At 37.6% G+C, this 10,424-nt stretch overlaps 1 long non-coding RNA gene across 1 annotated transcript; it reads left to right on the forward strand.

Moving 5' to 3' along the window:
* Positions 1–5,682: 5,682 nt before the first annotated feature.
* Positions 5,683–8,117, forward strand: LOC120344446 (uncharacterized). Its single transcript, XR_013475512.1, has 3 exons — positions 5,683–6,377; positions 7,127–7,294; positions 7,691–8,117. It is a non-coding gene; the product is annotated as an uncharacterized LOC120344446 (long non-coding RNA).
* The last annotated feature ends 2,307 nt before the right edge of the window (positions 8,118–10,424 follow it).

A 10,424-nucleotide genomic window follows, 5' to 3' on the forward strand; every position in this document is an offset into this window, starting at 1 on the left:
CACTGATACTTGCGATACCTGCATTTCTAGTCACTGATACTTGCGATACCTGCATTTCTAGTCACTGATACTCGTGCTACCTGCATTTCTAGTCACTGATACTTTCGATACCTGCATTTCCAGTCACTGATACTTGCGATACCTGCATTTCTAGCCACTTAAACTTGCGAAACCTGCGTTTCTAGCCACCTATACTTGCGAAACCTGCGTTTCTAGTCACTTATACTTGCGATACCTGCATTTCTAGTCACTTATACTTGCGATACCTGCATTTCTAGTCACTTATACTTGCGAAACCTGCATTTCTAGTCACTTATACTTGCGATACCTGCGTTTCTACTCACTTATATTTGTGATACCTGCATTTCTAGCCCCTTATACTTGCGAAACCTGTATTTCTAGTCACTTATATTTGTGATACCTGCGTTTCTAGCCACTTATACTTGTGAAACCTGCATTTATAGTCACTTATACTTGCGAAACCTGCATTTCTAGCCACTTATACTTGCGAAACCCGCATTTCTAGTCACTTATACTTGCGAAACCTGCATTTCTAGTCTCATATACTTGCGAAACCTGCATTTCTAGCCACTTATACTTGCGAAACCTGCATTTCTAGTCACTGATACTTGTAATACCTGCATTTCTAGTCACTTATACTTACAAACCTTCATTTCTAGTCACTTATACTTGCGAAACCTGCATTTCTAGTCACTGATACTTGTAATACCTGCATTTCTAGTCACTGATACTCGCGATACCTGCATTTTCAGTCACTAATACTCGCGATACCTGCATTTCTAGTCACTGATACTTGTATTTCCAGTCACTGATAACCTGCATTTCCAGACACTAATACTTGCGGTACCTGCATTTCTAGTCACTGATACTTGCGATACCTGCATTTTTAGTCACTTATACTTGTGATACCTGCGTTTTAGTCACTTATACTTGCGATACCTGCATTTCTAGCCACTTATATTTGTGATACCTGCGTTTCTAGCAACTGATACTTGTAATACCTGCATTTTTAGTCACTTATACTTGCAAACCTGCATTTCTAGTCACTTATACTTGCGAAACCTGCATTTCTAGCCACTTATACTTGCGAAACCTGCATTTCTAGCCACTTATACTTGCGAAACCTGCATTTATCGTCACTGATACTTGTAGTACCTGCATTTCTAGTCACTTATACTTGCAAACCTGCATTTCTAGTCACTTATACTTTCGATTCCTGCATTTCTAGTCACTTATACTTGCGAAACCTGCATTTCTAGTCACTTATACTTGCGAAACCTGCATTTTTAATCACTTATACTTGCGAAACCTGCATTTCTAGTTACTTATACTTGCGAAACCTGCATTTTCAGTCACTTATACTTGCGAAACCTGCATTTCTAGTCGCTTATACTTGCGATACCTGCATTTCTAGTCACTTATATTTGTGATACCTGCATTTCTAGTCACTTATACTCGCGATACCTGCATTACTAGTCACTTATACTTGCGATATCTGCATTTCTAGTCACTGATACCTGCGGTACCTGCCCTCCTAGTCATTGATACTTGTGATACCTGCATTTCTAGTCACTTATACTTGCGATACCTGCATTTCTAGTCACTTACATTGGCGATACCTGCATTTCTAGTCACTTATACTTGCGATACCTGCGTTTCTACTCACTTATATTTGTGATACCTGCATTTCTAGCCCCTTATACTTGCGAAACCTGTATTTCTAGTCACTTATATTTGTGATACCTGCGTTTCTAGCCACTTATACTTGCGAAACCTGCATTTCTATTCACTTATACTTGCGAAACCTGCATTTCTAGCCACTTATACTTGCGAAACCCGCATTTCTAGTCACTTATACTTGCGAAACCTGCATTTCTAGTCTCATATACTTGCGAAACCTGCATTTCTAGCCACTTATACTTGCGAAACCTGCATTTCTAGTCACTGATACTTGTAATACCTGCATTTCTAGCCACTTATACTTGCGAAACCCGCATTTCTAGTCACTTATACTTGCGAAACCTGCATTTCTAGTCTCATATACTTGCGAAACCTGCATTTCTAGCCACTTATACTTGCGAAACCTGCATTTATATTCACTGATACTCGCGATACCTGCATTTTCAGTCACTAATACTCGCGATACCTGCATTTCTAGTCACTGATACTTGTATTTCCAGTCACTGATAACCTGCATTTCCAGACACTAATACTTGCGGTACCTGCATTTCTAGTCACTGATACTTGCGATACCTGCATTTTTAGTCACTTATACTTGCGATACCTGCGTTTTAGTCACTTATACTTGCGATACCTGCATTTCTAGCCACTTATATTTGTGATACCTGCGATTCTAGCCACTGATACTTGTAATACCTGCATTTTTAGTCACTTATACTTGCAAACCTGCATTTCTAGTCACTTATACTTGCGAAACCTGCATTTCTAGCCACTTATACTTGCGATACCTGCATTTCTAGTCACTTATACTTGCGAAACCTGCATTTCTAGTCACTTATACTTGCGATACCTGCATTTCTAGTCACTGATACTTGCGATACCTGCATTTCTAGTCACTTATACTTGCGAAACCTGCATTTCTAGTCACTTATACTTGCGATACCTGCATTTCTAGTCACTGATACTTGCGATACCTGCATTTCTAGTCACTTATACTTGCGAAACCTGCATTTCTAGTCACTTATACTTGCGATACCTGCATTTCTAGTCACTTATACTTGCGAAACCTGCATTTCTAGTCACTTATACTTGCGATACCTGCATTTCTAGTCACTGATACTTGCGATACCTGCATTTCTAGTCACTGATACTTGCGATACCTGCATTTCTAGTCACTGATACTCGTGCTACCTGCATTTCTAGTCACTGATACTTGCGATACCTGCATTTCCAGTCACTGATACTTGCGATACCTGCATTTCTAGCCACTTATACTTGCGAAACCTGCGTTTCTAGCCACCTATACTTGCGAAACCTGCGTTTCTAGTCACTTATACTTGCGATACCTGCATTTCTAGTCACTTATACTTGCGATACCTGCATTTCTAGTCACTTATACTTGCGAAACCTGCATTTCTAGTCACTTATACTTGCGATACCTGCGTTTCTACTCACTTATATTTGTGATACCTGCATTTCTAGCCCCTTATACTTGCGAAACCTGTATTTCTAGTCACTTATATTTGTGATACCTGCGTTTCTAGCCACTTATACTTGCGAAACCTGCATTTCTAGTCACTTATACTTGCGAAACCTGCATTTCTAGCCACTTATACTTGCGAAACCCGCATTTCTAGTCACTTATACTTGCGAAACCTGCATTTCTAGTCTCATATACTTGCGAAACCTGCATTTCTAGCCACTTATACTTGCGAAACCTGCATTTCTAGTCACTGATACTTGTAATACCTGCATTTCTAGTCACTTATACTTACAAACCTTCATTTCTAGTCACTTATACTTGCGAAACCTGCATTTCTAGTCACTGATACTTGTAATACCTGCATTTCTAGTCACTGATACTCGCGATACCTGCATTTTCAGTCACTAATACTCGCGATACCTGCATTTCTAGTCACTGATACTTGTATTTCCAGTCACTGATAACCTGCATTTCCAGACACTAATACTTGCGGTACCTGCATTTCTAGTCACTGATACTTGCGATACCTGCATTTTTAGTCACTTATACTTGTGATACCTGCGTTTTAGTCACTTATACTTGCGATACCTGCATTTCTAGCCACTTATATTTGTGATACCTGCGTTTCTAGCAACTGATACTTGTAATACCTGCATTTTTAGTCACTTATACTTGCAAACCTGCATTTCTAGTCACTTATACTTGCGAAACCTGCATTTCTAGCCACTTATACTTGCGAAACCTGCATTTCTAGCCACTTATACTTGCGAAACCTGCATTTATCGTCACTGATACTTGTAGTACCTGCATTTCTAGTCACTTATACTTGCAAACCTGCATTTCTAGTCACTTATACTTTCGATTCCTGCATTTCTAGTCACTTATACTTGCGAAACCTGCATTTCTAGTCACTTATACTTGCGAAACCTGCATTTTTAATCACTTATACTTGCGAAACCTGCATTTCTAGTTACTTATACTTGCGAAACCTGCATTTTCAGTCACTTATACTTGCGAAACCTGCATTTCTAGTCGCTTGTACTTGCGATACCTGCATTTCTAGTCACTTATATTTGTGATACCTGCATTTCTAGTCACTTATACTCGCGATACCTGCATTACTAGTCACTTATACTTGCGATATCTGCATTTCTAGTCACTGATACCTGCGGTACCTGCCCTCCTAGTCATTGATACTTGTGATACCTGCATTTCTAGTCACTTATACTTGCGATACCTGCATTTCTAGTCACTTACATTGGCGATACCTGCATTTCTAGTCACTTATACTTGCGATACCTGCGTTTCTACTCACTTATATTTGTGATACCTGCATTTCTAGCCCCTTATACTTGCGAAACCTGTATTTCTAGTCACTTATATTTGTGATACCTGCGTTTCTAGCCACTTATACTTGCGAAACCTGCATTTCTATTCACTTATACTTGCGAAACCTGCATTTCTAGCCACTTATACTTGCGAAACCCGCATTTCTAGTCACTTATACTTGCGAAACCTGCATTTCTAGTCTCATATACTTGCGAAACCTGCATTTCTAGCCACTTATACTTGCGAAACCTGCATTTCTAGTCACTGATACTTGTAATACCTGCATTTCTAGCCACTTATACTTGCGAAACCCGCATTTCTAGTCACTTATACTTGCGAAACCTGCATTTCTAGTCTCATATACTTGCGAAACCTGCATTTCTAGCCACTTATACTTGCGAAACCTGCATTTCTAGTCACTGATACTCGCGATACCTGCATTTTCAGTCACTAATACTCGCGATACCTGCATTTCTAGTCACTGATACTCGCGATACCTGCATTTTCAGTCACTAATACTCGCTATACCTGCATTTATAGTCACTGATACTCGCGATACCTGCATTTTCAGTCACTAATACTCGCGATACCTGCATTTCTAGTCACTGATACTTGTATTTCCAGTCACTGATAACCTGCATTTCCAGACACTAATACTTGCGGTACCTGCATTTCTAGTCACTGATACTTGCGATACCTGCATTTTTAGTCACTTATACTTGCGATACCTGCGTTTTAGTCACTTATACTTGCGATACCTGCATTTCTAGCCACCTATATTTGTGATACCTGCGATTCTAGCCACTGATACTTGTAATACCTGCATTTTTAGTCACTTATACTTGCAAACCTGCATTTCTAGTCACTTATACTTGCGAAACCTGCATTTCTAGCCACTTATACTTGCGAAACCTGCATTTCTAGCCACCTATACTTGCGAAACCTGCATTTATCGTCACTGATACTTGTAGTACCTGCATTTCTAGTCACTTATACTTGCAAACCTGCATTTCTAGTCACTTATACTTTCGATTCCTGCATTTCTAGTCACTTATACTTGCGAAACCTGCATTTCTAGTCACTTATACTTGCGAAACCTGCATTTCTAATCACTTATACTTGCGAAACCTGCATTTCTAGTTACTTATACTTGCGAAACCTGCAATTCCAGATTCAGATATTTTATTTCGTCGTGCATGAAACATTGTCAACAAATAATAATAAATTTAAATAAATCAAAAATACACAATGTTTCGCAATTGACGAGGAGTCGCGAAAGACTATTAAGTCATCGTGTCAGCGACACCTATATGCTGGATTACAGCAACAGATATAGCAAAAGACTTGGGTTTATCACGTACAATACGGTACTAAAAAGCATAGAAACAACAACAACGGATGATAAATAAAATACGGAAATATGAAGAGCCATGAGGACTTTAATTAAGGAAACCGGTACCGCTTGACGAGCGCAAGGGCGCCATCAAGCGAATGCGATATACCTCAATGTACACAATTAAACGAGAATAACGCTTATTAACATGACTAAGCACTTTGAAAACTGGATCGGCGTGCCCAGCAACGTTAATTTCAATTTGACAGAACTTTACTGGCTTAATGAACTGATGCATGCTGAAGCATGCATTTCTTTCACATTTAGGTTATATGATAAAAAGTTGTCGAAAGTGAAAAACAGAACTTGGCACATACAGAGTAAATGACGATGCGAATTTAGAATACAGTGGAAGAACACGATTGCATCCCGGTATGGTACCGGTAACGGTTCAGGGAATATACGACTAGAAGAAGATCAGACACATGAAAAGGCAATGTTTTCAGACTACTGGCAAAAATAAACATCAAGGTAATGATTTTTCAATGCATGTTTGAAGGAGATGTAGTTCATTGATCGAAGACTGTCAGTGAGCGTGTTCCATAACTTGACACCAACGAATTTGATGGAGTTTTGAGTAAGCTTGGTGGAAAAGCGATCCACAAAGTAAGAGCCTTTAGCAGATGACCGTGTCCCATAGGAGTGAATACTGCTCTGCTTTGAAAAGTAGTTAGTGAATGCTGCAGGGAGTTTATTGTTATGATGTTGATGCATTAACTTCAACACTTCAATTCTATGTATATCTACAAGTTTAATAATTCTTAGTTTATTATAAATAGGACTTAGTTGTGTGCGATAAGCAACATCAGAAATAGCGCGAATGGCCCGATTCTGCATAATTTCTAATCGGTGCAATAAAGATCTATCAGCAGAGCCCCATGCAACTACGCCATATTGAATATGGGACTGGAATAGGGAGTAGTAAACCATGCGTAATGTAGGTAGCGATGTAAATCTTTTAAGTTTATATAATATCCCAACCGACTTGGATAATTTAACGGCCAGGTTTGAAATTTGTGTATCCCATTTCAATTTGTTATCAATATATATGCCAAGGTATTTATAAGAAATAACGTTTTCAAGTTGTGTACCATCAATTTGGATTGACAGACCATTTAGAGATTTACGCCTATATGGTGATATTAACAATGTTTTAGACTTTTCTATATTTATTGTTAGTTTGTTAGATCTCATCCAATTAGCCACCTTTGCAATTTCAGCGTTTGCTCTTGATTGAAGAGCTGCATGGGATTTGTCGCTGTCGAGGAGGCTAGTGTCGTCAGCAAACAATTTGGTTGAGAGCGAAGAGCAGTGAACTATGTCATTGACATATACTAGGAAAAATAATGGGCCCAATATACTACCTTGTGGAACTCCGTGAGTCACTGGTAAGAGAGAGGAACAATAAGTTCCCACTTTGACATATTGTGATCTATCGCTTAGATAACTAGTAATTAGTTTATTTGCTTGTCCCCTGATGCCATAATGATTCAGCTTGTAAATTAAAATGTCATGATCCACAGTATCAAAAGCCTTTTTTAAATCTAAAAATGTTGCGCTAACGAACTCTTTTTTCTCTAATTTATCATAAACATAAGATATTGTATCTAAAATGGCGTGGGATGTCGAATGATTATTCTGAAAACCAAACTGAGATCTGTTTATAACATTATATTTAGTAAAAAAACTAATAAGTCGCTTATGGATCAAGCGCTCAAATATCTTATCAATCGATGAAAGGATTGATATCGGTCTATAATTTGGAACACATTTCTTATTTCCAGATTTGAAGAGGGGGATTACTCGAGCAATTTTGAGACACGAAGGAAAGATTCCTAACGAGAGAGAACAATTAAAAAGTTCAGCTAAACATGGCGAAATGAGGTCAGCAACAAGTTTAAGGAACCGTGCTGGAATATTGTCTGGACCTACTGCCTTCCTATCTTTCAGATTTTGTATTTCTATTATCACTTCGTTTGAATCAGTCAAACTCATGAAAATGGACTGGCTTACACGATTGCGAAGAAAATGTTTGAAGCTAGTCATAACATTAGAAAACTTGTCTGAGAGACTGGACCCAACCGTTGAAAAGTACTTATTGAATTCGGTAGCGATTGAAATACCATCTTTAGTGATACAGCCATTCTCTCGGAAGATTTCATCAACATTTGATTTGGATTTATTATTTGTATGTGTAATTTGGTTAACTATCTGCCATGTTGTCCTTGGATTACCTTTGTTTTGGGCAATAAGATTTTGGTAATAAATTTGTTTTGCTTTATACAATGTTTTTGACAAAACATTTCTATAATTTTTAAAGTAGGAGCGTTGAGAGCTGTTACCTTTCAGAAAATGGGATTTGAAAATCTTATTTTTGTGTCGAATACAGCTATTTAACCCTTTACTCAACCAGGGCTTTAGTTTTAACCTTTTCTGTCGTCGTGAAAGTGGCCGAAGGGGAGCATGGCGATCAATTAGAGTATTGATTGATAGTATAAATTCTTCAAAAGCACTATTGTAGTTCAGGGCATTCAATTGAAATGTATCAAACAAGTTATCAAAAATGCTCTGTGCATCTGTGCGAAAAGGGTCAATCGAGAAGTTTGACATGTCCCTAGAAATTATGCAATCATTTTTATGAATAGGTGTTACACCACTAAGAGAACACATTATTGGGAAATGGTCTGTTATATCTGATAGAACAACATAGGAATTAATTTTCAAATTTGTCAAATTGGTGTACATGTGGTCAATCAATGTTGCAGAAGTTTGACCTACTCTAGTGGGTTTGGTTATCAAGGAGAAGGCATTATGAGAAATGAGCATATTAACATAATTGATAATTTGGACATTACTGGATGTTGAAAGCAAGTTAATGTTAAAGTCACCGACTATCAAAAAGTGTTTCTTAGCCAATTTAGCTAAAGATATTTCAAAAATATCAGTGAAATAAGTTATGTCATTACGAGGATGTTTATAAATAATGCCAATAACCAATCTGCTAACAGTATTTGCCAAACTGATCTCAAACCACAAATTTTCGCAGTTGGAATAGACGATATTATAATCTGTAATTTCATTAAACGTAACGTCATCCCTGATAAAAGCAGCAACACCACCTGCTTTAGTGGCAGATGGGGCATGAAGGAAATTATAGCCATCGATGGTATTGAAGACATGATTTTGGGGTAATTTAGATTCGCTTATAGAAATTATATGAGGAGGTGATGGCAAATTTGATAATAGTGTAGTCAAATGATCTAAATTCTTTTGAAGGGAGCGAATATTCATATGAAAGATCACCAAATCAGATGATGTTTGAATAGAGTCCAAATTTACAACCTCTAAATTGTTGCACAGAAGATTATCACAGGAGAAACCTGATTGAGAATAACTACAGTGACCAGCCATTTAGATGACTAAGATTATATGAAAGTAATAATAAACAGATAGAAAACATATTATTTGACCAAGCCATGTATAGAAATAAAAATACATGAACAAAATTAAATAAACAAATAACCTTACTTGATTAAAGAAAGGTCATCGTCAGTTATAATGGGGATGGTGTTAGTCATTTGATTCTTTTTTATAAGTACTCTTCCATTGTGAGTCCATAAGTACTTATAACCACATTCATTCTTCAAGTTTCTGGCTTTGAAGAATAATTCTTTATTGGTATCAGTGAGGTTTTCAATTACAAATACTTTGGTAGATCTTGCAAGATGTGGAAAATCATCTTGAATGTTCGATGATCTGAGCTGGCGACGATTTTTCAAAATTTGGTGTCTTGTTTTTCTGTTTATGAAGTTTACAATGATTGGCGATGGTTTTTTGTTGTTATATTTGGACATCCTGTGGCAGTTCGAGATGTCGAATGAACGCAGCGGAACATTAATTCGGGCTGCCACTTTAATGACCAGATTTTCACAATTTTTATCAGCTGCATATGGAATGTTATGAAATTCAAGATTGTTGAGTCTGGATCTGCGGTCTTGGTCTTGTTGGCGTTCTGTTAGAATATCAATTTCTTCTTCAAGATTTTCAACAATATTTTCGAGTTCACGAATTTTTTTGTTATTTTTAGCAGTAACGTTGTTTAGTTCCTTATAGTTGGCATTTAACTCGTCAAATTTTTTGGAGATGAAGTCTTGGCTTCTTTTTATATCACTAACTTCATCTTTTATTATGCTTATGGAAGATAGCTGAGATTTAACTTGCTTAAGAGACTCATCAAGCGACAATAAAGATTCCTGGATGCCGATGCTAGTTGGAGTGGTGGAAGATACATCCATAGCTAGTTTTTCCAAGTGTTGCTGTATGATTGTAGGTATTTCGAGCCTTAATGTTTTAAGCAAAGTGCTTTCAAGTACAGAGACTAAGTTAGAGACATTAGATTATGTTATATTGGTAACTGTGGAAGAACTGGCAGCAACGCGATCTGTGGGACTTCTTCGCTTTGGTGGTTCAGGAGGAGTGTCACAGGATCTTGAGGATGACATCATGTCCGTCGCTGAT

This window comes from Styela clava, chromosome 5 (genome assembly GCF_964204865.1).
Source record: "Styela clava chromosome 5, kaStyClav1.hap1.2, whole genome shotgun sequence".
Lineage (NCBI taxonomy): Eukaryota > Metazoa > Chordata > Ascidiacea > Stolidobranchia > Styelidae > Styela > Styela clava.